Below are 9,852 nucleotides of genomic sequence, written 5' to 3' on the forward strand. Positions count from 1 at the left end.
ATATTGCTTCAATTGAAAGGCTAGATATTTAACTGACGGTATTATCTAAAGAAAATACCGATCAGAGTTGAGTGTTATGATGTTGGACGTTGTGGCTCTAAGATATACCAGAGACAACATTTATTTAATTAATAGTTATTTCATAGAACTTTCAGACCCAATTTGAATATCTTTGCAATCGAGATTTCTGTAAAGTTTTGACCCTAGAAATTTTAAATTGCTCGAAAACATCGATTTTCCGTGCTTCGTTATGTGACATTTGATTCAATTTATTGTTTGAGAAGAAAGTGGATGAACCTTTTTTATAAAAATACAAAAGTTCATGGGAAGGTACCACGACTTTGTTGTTGATAAATATTCCATATTCATTACACAAATTATATACGATGGTCTTGACGTATATATTCCTGGTACTGGCGTTGAATATCATCTTAATAACGTGTTATAGTATTCTTGTATTTGTCTATATAGATATTACTGATTAGTCTATTTCGGTGATATTCATTTGACGTGTATTTGTACATATTCATCCCGTCATTTGTTTAATTGTTTTATGATAACTTGTGTATTCACGTCTTTCATTTTTGCTAATGTGCTTTGGCGATATGCCTTTTTGTGTTTCCTTGTTTCATATGAAATAACTCTGTACTGTATACAGCTTAGATTTAATAAAAAACCTTGATTTTACTGTTGCAAATATCCAAATACCTAGCTCCGCGTCGCTATGTAAACTCATTTTGCGACAGTAAAATAAAAGTTTTTTGAAGGCCAAGCTTAAAATACAACACCGTTATCTCCTTAGTTGGAAAATGAAACAAACAACATTAACATGTCCAATACAAACAGATGCTTCTAATCCCTTTACCGAAAAATAATTTCGAAAACATACAGAAATATTAAAATTGTTCACGTTGTCAATTATAGTACAAATTCATTGTTGTAATCGGTAGTTTTGAATAAAACTTACATTGTAATTAATGCAGCTACACAATACGTAGCACATATACACATAGATTCAAATACCAAGTATGATGGAAAAGGACATGAAAAACAAAACTTCCATTCGATAGAAAGATGAGGTGCCTTTCTGTTCATGTCCAGATATTTTCAGCTCTGTTTAAAAAGTACCTTAAATTTCAAATTATGAAAAATATGAAAAAAGTATTTTGTGTAGTGTAAAACAGCAGTCTCTAGGACACAAAAAAATGAAACTGTCATAAGATATATAGTCATATCGTTTAAAATGTTTGTATAACAAGACGAACAAAAACCCAAGCTATATAGACAGATGTTAATTGCATTTAAGACCTATAAGAATTTTATTAGAAATTCAAAAATCTAAAAACATCAAAGTTGTCTTGATAGATGTATCTTTTCCAGAGTTTAAACACTAACTCACTTATTTGCGATCAATCAAGATATAAAAAAAGAAGATTAAATTGTATGATTATCAATGAGACAACGCTCCACCAGAGACCACATTAAATGGAAATTGACAGCAGCTATATGTTATCGTACAGCCTTCAACAAATTAGCAAAAATACCTCATCATCATCAAGGTATATTTTGTGGGCATCTGACATTTACAAAGTCTTTAGATACTGTTTGCTAATCAACACCACACACTCTGTATAGTAACACATTTACAAACGAGTATGTGTTGATTCGTTTATTGTCAAAAAGACGTAAGAAAACTCACAGCTTCACGAAAGTTGTAAATAACCTGTTAAAATAAACCATTATATGTCTGCGACAAAGTAGGTTACAAAAACATATTAAACTATTTTGTCTATAATTTATTTACTTTCCATAGTGCAAATTATTGTTTTCAATGTTGTACAACGAATACGTTAAATAAGGACATTACATGTACAAAGTTTGCAGCTGAATTACACAATACATAAATGTACTTTTCATTCTATATTGTAAAAGTCGATAAATGTTTCAATAGGAAAAACGATTAATATTAATCATGAGTAAAACATCTTAAAAGTTCATTTTACCTTAAACTTCTATTGAGCTCAATGAAATATATCGTTTCGTCCGCTATAAATAAACTTTTCAGTACTAAAACGTGACAAAATGTCAATATAAATCATAGGACATCCATTCATTTTACAACGTTATATAATTTTTCAAATAAATAAAGAGTTCACATTTGTTTGGAGCGCCATTCTTTATTTTCTTTTATCAGGGACTTGAATAGTCGGTACGTAAAGCTGATATAATAGTACATTTTCCAAAGATTAGTATCAATGAAACTAAAATTGAAAAAGATGTCATGGGATTGGTTCTGATGATCTTGTATAATAATTTAGCAAACTTGAAGTGAATTTGTGCTCTTTATATTACGGATGACCAGATAGACTCATTGTCAAAATACGGCGTCCATTTCAGTGCACGTGATGAATAAATTTGAAGCAAGTTAGAGAGTGCTTCGAAATACTTAGGATTTTCTTATCCCAGGAATAGATTACCTTAGCCGTATTTGGCACAACTATTCGGAATTTTAGGTCTTCAATACTTTTCATTTTTGTACTTGTTTGGCTTTATAACTATTTTGATCTGAGCGTCACAGATAAGTCTCGCGTCTGGCATATTAAATATAATCATGGTACCTATGATAACAATTTACAAAAAGCATCTATCAAATTAAAAACACATGCATTGCTTCGCGTGTCTGACGTCAGAAAATGTATACGTCGCATAGGAAGAAATTTTGTCATTCAATGATTTTAACAAAACAATTTTCACATTGGGAATATAGGCATACAGGGTTAAAAAATCAAAAGTATGTTAGAATTAATTTTAGAAATAGACCGAGATAAAAAATTGTCCTAAGTTCTTTAGAATTTCTAAGAATCCACAAATGGTTAATACCACTACGCGATTAAAATAATTTTGTCGTTTGTCGTTCAAAGTATTTTCTAATTTATAATTGAAATATAAAATAATGATATATATTAGAACCATAACATAATTACGGGATCTTTTAAAGTACAGAGTCACGTTATAAGAACCAAAGAAACACAAAAAGTCGCATATACAAAACACACCAGCAAAAATGAAAGATAATACAAACACATTGACGGGGGTGTATAAGTACCGAGCCACGTAAAATGGATATCACAGAAAACAATCCAAACAGTAAAATTAATATTAATAATAGAACAAAGACAAATTAAAGAACAATATAAAAAGTTGTTAAGATGATATACAACGTCAGTACGCATAATCTATACATCAAGACCATTATGTATTATTTGTGAAGTAGATACGGAGTATTTATCAGCAAGATATTGGTACTTTCCGATGAACTTTTTTAGAAAAAAGGACGATTCTTTTTTTGACATACCCCTGGTTCATCAACTTTCTGCACAGATACTGGTGACGTTTTACAAAGTCTGAGTAGGAGCTGCAATCTCTTGAATACCGAATAACATGAATAAGTTGGGAAATGTATATCCCATATGCAGGTGAAGATGGTATATTGCTACTAAGGTGGGGGGAATTTATAATTTCACAATTAAAGTCGTCTCGTTTGTCGTAGAGTCTGGTACTAAGATGACTGTGTATGTCAAATTCGAGATATAAGTGATAAAAATGAGGCAGAGGATGCCGTGTCTTTTATTTCTAGTTCTGGGGGATATATTAATGGAACCCAATCAGAAATGTCCGGATAGTTTATGGAAAGAACATCATCAATATATCTGAAAGTGAAATTAAATAATCTTGCTTCTTTGATCTTCTTGTATTTGACAAGTGTCTGAAGGAACTCCGATTCATCTAAAAATAAAAAGAGGTCGGCAAAAAGAGGCGCACAAATCGTTCTCATAGGAATGCTGACAATTTGTTGAAAAAGTCTACCTCCAAATTCAACAAACATGTTGTCGATAAGAAACTCCAACATACTGATCACTTGTTCTTCTGTGTAGCATGTTTTACCCTTTTGTTTTTCACTATTAACAAAACATGCCTTATGATATCCCAAATTAATAAATTTATAGCGTATGCGCATATACCATTTTGATGTTGAAAGGCATTGTGTATTATTTCTTTCAGAAACACTTATTTTCAACACCGTGTTTTAGTTTCGTCAGTTATAAAGTTAGTAAACAAATTTCATAGGGTAAAATTGTCTCAAAACAACTTGTTTTGTAACGCATGATTTCGATATAGGATATCTTATATAAGGTAAAATTCATCGAAAAAATTCAGACTTTAATATAATTGTTCTTTCTCATCTACACAATTTATCATTTGTTGTCATAGGGAAAATAATAAAACGAAAAACAAATCAAAGCAACATAATGCCGAATAATAAAGTTTTATGGCAATGATGTAGACAACTAGTTAAAAGCAATTTCCTCTTTAGAATCAATAAACTTATTTAACAATGCGTTTCGAAAATAGTATTTTTAACCAGCCTAACAATAACATTGTACGACATTTGAAACACATGCTAATAGGAACTCAGTTATTTATGTCGTATTTTGATAATAATTAAACATCTTGTTCTTTATTAGTCTGTCCTTTAATATTATACACCAAATTTGGAAATAGGATGAACGTTTTTGAATTGAAGAGACAACAATTTCTTTTTTATTACCCCGGTAACTCTCATAAGGATGTTCCATGTGCTGCTATCAGGAAGTTTAATTAAAGATATGGAATGATATATGCTAGTTCTGCCAACTGAAGAGTCACTTATCTTTAATTAGTATTCATTTACTAAATATAGAGAAATTAGGGGAGTAATGTCTTTACTGAACTTCCCTGGAGTACCTTCAAATCAAACGATTAAATTGCAAATAGGAAACATCAAATATCATGAATGGGTTTTGCAGTGTACAATTATATTTGAAGACCATAAAAGTTCATATTAATACTATTGAGAAGCATATGATATAATTTGCAATTATAACTAAATATAGATAAGCCATAGAAGTAATAGTCTTAGTTAATAGAATACTTTCAAAACATAAGATTGAAGTTCATGATTTTTTTTTACTTTACCTTAGAATTGATTATTTTTGTTAAATTATACACACAATATGTTTTTTTTTCTAAATGGCTGTAATGTCCCTTGCTGAACTTGCCTAAAATACTTTAAAATCAAATTATTTATTTTATTTTTAATTTTACTTCGGAATTCGTTGTTTTTGGTAAGCTGCACGCACAAAAAAGCAATAACCAAAAAGCAAACAGTGTGCATTGTCAGGCAAATATATTATTCGTATAAGCTTTGGAAGCAGAAACAGTAAAGTTTATGTTGTTACTCCAGGATCTATGATTGACATAATTTTTTTAATGATTAAATATGCATGGATCAGCCAATGTAGTAACTTGCAATAAGACTTTGAAAAAAACCCGAATATATTTAAATCATATTCCAGTCAATAGTCCATAGTTTCAAGGACTATTACCTCGGTCAATAGTTCAATAAATAGATTTACCGTACTTTGGCATACTGATTTGTTATTGAATGTTCTGCTTGGATGTGTTCCCTTGGCAACGTTAAACTCTGAAATAGCGTAAGTGGTTTAATCTGTTTTCTGTTATTTATCAATTACTTACCAAAAGCAATTAAAAATAAAATCTACATAACATACAATTAATTTTAAATATATAATAAATATATGGTAGTGGTTTATTGTCGTCTTCATTATCTGGTATAACTTTGGTGTACGGATGGTAACATTTTTAACTTATGTGTATTATATGCAAAGGAATTTCTACACCAGGATTCTTGATCTTGATAAATAGTAAATAAAATATTGAAAAATACCACACCGGCAAAAAAATATTAAGATAGTTCATCTGTGCATGTTTATGTGACTATTTGTTATTTTTTCTTAAGTGCTGTATGTAGTCTTGTGAAAGAGGTTGTGTTCGGTTTTATAAAAAAAAATACTCAATAACATGTAATGAATATAATGACAGGTTTTTGTCCTTTGATACCAACTATTGCCATCGACTTCGCCTTAAACCATAGTTGGTACTTCAGAGACAACAGACGTGCTATCATACTCATAACAAGTCAATAAGTGTATACTAATGCCTGCTCCATGCTGTATGTTGCTCACTGTAAGTAGAAATCCGGCGAAACAATAATTACATGTTTACACAATCGAGTTAAAGAGCGGGATTGAGGTTACGACAATTTAAACATTTTCGTATTATGATAATATAGTAAACACCTTTTTTCCATAGTACTACAATCAATAGTGTACTATCTTGCAGGCCGTACGGTGACCTCTAGTTGTTAATTTCTGTGTCATTTAGTCTCTTGTGGAAAATTGTCTCATTGGCAATCATATCGCATCTTCTTGTTTTATTTTTTTTTTATAGATATTGGCATTCATTGCTTATATTCAACCAATACATGTATTATTTGAACAACATGGTACTAATTCATAGATCTAGCACTTACTTATAAACGTATTTCTCTTCATTTGCCTGTTTGGAGTTGGGGTTTTCGAACTTGTTCAAATGAAGATTTAAATATATATATCTTATCAGAGACATGTATAATATATATAATTCTGATCTTATATAGTTTAATACATACATATATATCATAGGATCATTTAAGATGAATCAAAACCATATGACGAAATTAAATATGATCTTGTTAACTGGTGTTATTCTTCCTTTGATAACATACCTGATGATTAGCGTATACCCAATCAGATGAAACATGTTATTTTCTTAAAAGAACTCATAACTTGTTCTTTAAGATATATGTTCTCTCCGAAAAATGTTTGAACACAGGTTTTCTTAGAAGCTTCGTATCTTTGGATTGGAATTGAATCATTGTTTGCATTATTATTTTTAGGGTTGTATAACATGTGTTTGCAGGCTGAGCAAATTATTTTGGCGGACACTAATATAGATATTTTGGGGGAGCTCTAATTTCAAAAGCATTTTTATTTGGTTGCTTTATTGAAAGCTTTGACTTTTGCTCATGCATACGTTCAAATATGCTTGAAGTTGTCTATATCATGCGTTGTCCCTTATACTTTTTTTGCAACTCTGTCATTTTACATAATGTAATTATAAACACTTTTGAATATTTCACATACGTGTCTACTGATCTCTCGCATTGAACTTTTTATCGAAACATAAATGCTGTTTATATTGTTTTTCTTCAAAACAAAGTTGTTCTGTATTTTTGTTGCTATTATAAATCCAATAAGACATGTCAGATGGATCAATATTTCCACGCAGCCCAAAATTTGTACTACTTCTGACTTTTACGAAAATATGTATCTCATGAAAACAGTTAATAGCAATATGGCAATATTTCATTTAAAAAGCATTTGTTTGTGTCATTTTCGTTTAAGCAGAGTCATAATTATATTCGCATAGAATTGTCCATTACTATGTCTCACTCTTAAATTGTTACGATCTAGAAGTTTTAAATTGATTTAAGTAATTACACAAAAATAATTGAAACATTTTCATGTAAAATTCTATTGTTGCCGTATGTCCTTCTGTACGATAGTTTTCATTCGTAATGCGTCAATTTAGTTTACTAGAAGGTACTTTTTCCTTTAATTGCTTTTCTAAAAAGTACGGTATCACGGGACAATATGCACTTGGAGGTGGATAAATAATGTAAGATACTATGGAATTTTGAGTCAATCTAAAACTGTTCAAAATGACTAGAAATTACATTTATTATACATTAGAATTCTGCCTTTTTTCTAATGCCACATATGTAAAAAGAACTAAGTTTAATTAGTGATTACGTTATAGTTGAGTTATTAATATGACCTTTTAACCACTGAGTTAAAAGAAAACTTAGTGGAAGTGTCTAATTTATGCACTTTATTTTGTAACGAATATTCAATCAATATATTCAAAATTAGATATGTAATACCATATTGGGTAAAAAAATTAGCTCCAGTTTTGAAATGTTTAAAAGAAATTGCTCTTTGACATACAAAATAACATATCATTTATTCCGGTAAAACATTGCGTTGTGTTGTTATTTAGTGAAACGATCAGTCTTTCAAAATAGTATTAATAATCTGATTAGATAAATAAATAGATGAAGTTTGCACCTTGTCATCAGGAAAATCTGTTTTCTAATATTGTATAGAAATTCATCACTGTAAAGATTGTTGCCAATCTTTAATTTGAAAACAATATCTTTGGTTTCTGGATATTAAATAATGACTAAACAACTTTTTAAAGTATCAGAGATTATTATTATCAATAATAATAAATACAGGTGAATAAAATACAATATGTTAAAACGTTTGATTGTGTTTTTCGTGTATGCGTTATTACCTCTTGGAATCTTTAAAGATCAGTTCAAATTCGTTTCGTTATTAGAAAAGTCCGGTTTTTATAGTTCTTAGCACGCCTTATCCTTGCGTGCACGAATATAGTTCGTTGCCGGTCAATGTCTATCATGTAAATAACTGTCAGTGCGTAAATAAATATGAATTATAAAGAAAGCAAGCACGATGTCATAAGTCTCGACACCGATTCATTAATATAAAGCATGCAAATACAAGTAACTAAGAAGGTATGTAGGATTCATAACAATCTAGAAAACAAAGATGTTATTCGAACGCCACATGTTGGCGGCCTTTCATAACGTTAAATTGGTAACTGTCAAATTTGCCGGGAACGACGTTACGTTTACAAAAAGGTACTGCCGCGATATTTAACGTTCACAACACTGCCCTCCGTCAAAATAGAATTTCGTCTCGAAATTTAAATAACAACGAAAGATTTAATCATTGTATACCATCAAACAAAATAAACAGCACCTGCTGTCTCAATAGAATATTCAAATTAAGAAAATGTGTTTTTGTCTTAATCACGAATAACCTAATATCACGATTCGTGACACGTATAATGGTAAAATTGTACCAACGGCATACAAAACAATATACATATAAATAATGTCAACAAATTTCTATAATTATGTGTCTTTTCAATATAATAAAATGTTTTTAAAATTTTCAAAGTCTTCTCTTTCCAACAGCTCCACTGTATTATTGGTTCGTCTCTTTTGGTATGTCTTTCTGTGTATCTTGTCTTCTTTCTTTCTGTGTTGTTTTTCTGTGTTCTCTACGGCTCCTTTCTTCCTTTTTCTCCAATCTTTTTGTGTGTCTTGAGTTACATATTTTTCATTTTCAAGTTCTTTCTTAGTTTGGTCTAAGTCTGTTTTACGAAAATGTTCTTTCAGTTGACTCATTTTTTCCTCCTGACAGAACAGGTAACGGTCTTCTTCTGTAACTGAAACATTTTCATTTTCTTCTATTCCTAGAACATTCACAATTTCATCTGCAACATTTACGGTTTCTTCTGCAACATATACATCTTCTTCTGCAACATATACGGTTTCTTTTGCAACATTTACGGTTTCTTCTATAACATAATGTAACAGTTCAGGCAACATTTGGACGTCGACCTTGTCCGTCTGTGTACCCTTATAACTTATAACATTTTCTATATATTCGTGCATGTCTTGCGTATTTGCTACCATGGGTTTTCTGTCATCTGCCATAACCGACTCTACCATTGAATACCTGGTTGACAGGAACTCACTTCTTTCCACTTCTTTGTAAATGATAAGCCCAGAATTGGTGTCCTTTTCTCCGACTCTGGCTACTTTCATTTAATCAATTAGGTCACAGCCTAATAACATGTTCTTTTCAATGGGCGCTACATAAACTTGCCATTTGAAGATTTCACTCCCCAGGTTAACTTTCACCTCTGTAATCCCTCCTGTTGTCAAGTTCTTTCCGGCCTCAGCAACTTTAAAATTTCTTGCTGCTCTCTTAAGTTTTGGCCGTTTACTTTCAGGAATCTGATCATACAACTTTTCAC

The sequence above is a fragment of the Mytilus trossulus genome, chromosome 8 (assembly GCF_036588685.1).
Source record: "Mytilus trossulus isolate FHL-02 chromosome 8, PNRI_Mtr1.1.1.hap1, whole genome shotgun sequence".
Taxonomy (NCBI): Eukaryota; Metazoa; Mollusca; class Bivalvia; order Mytilida; family Mytilidae; genus Mytilus; species Mytilus trossulus.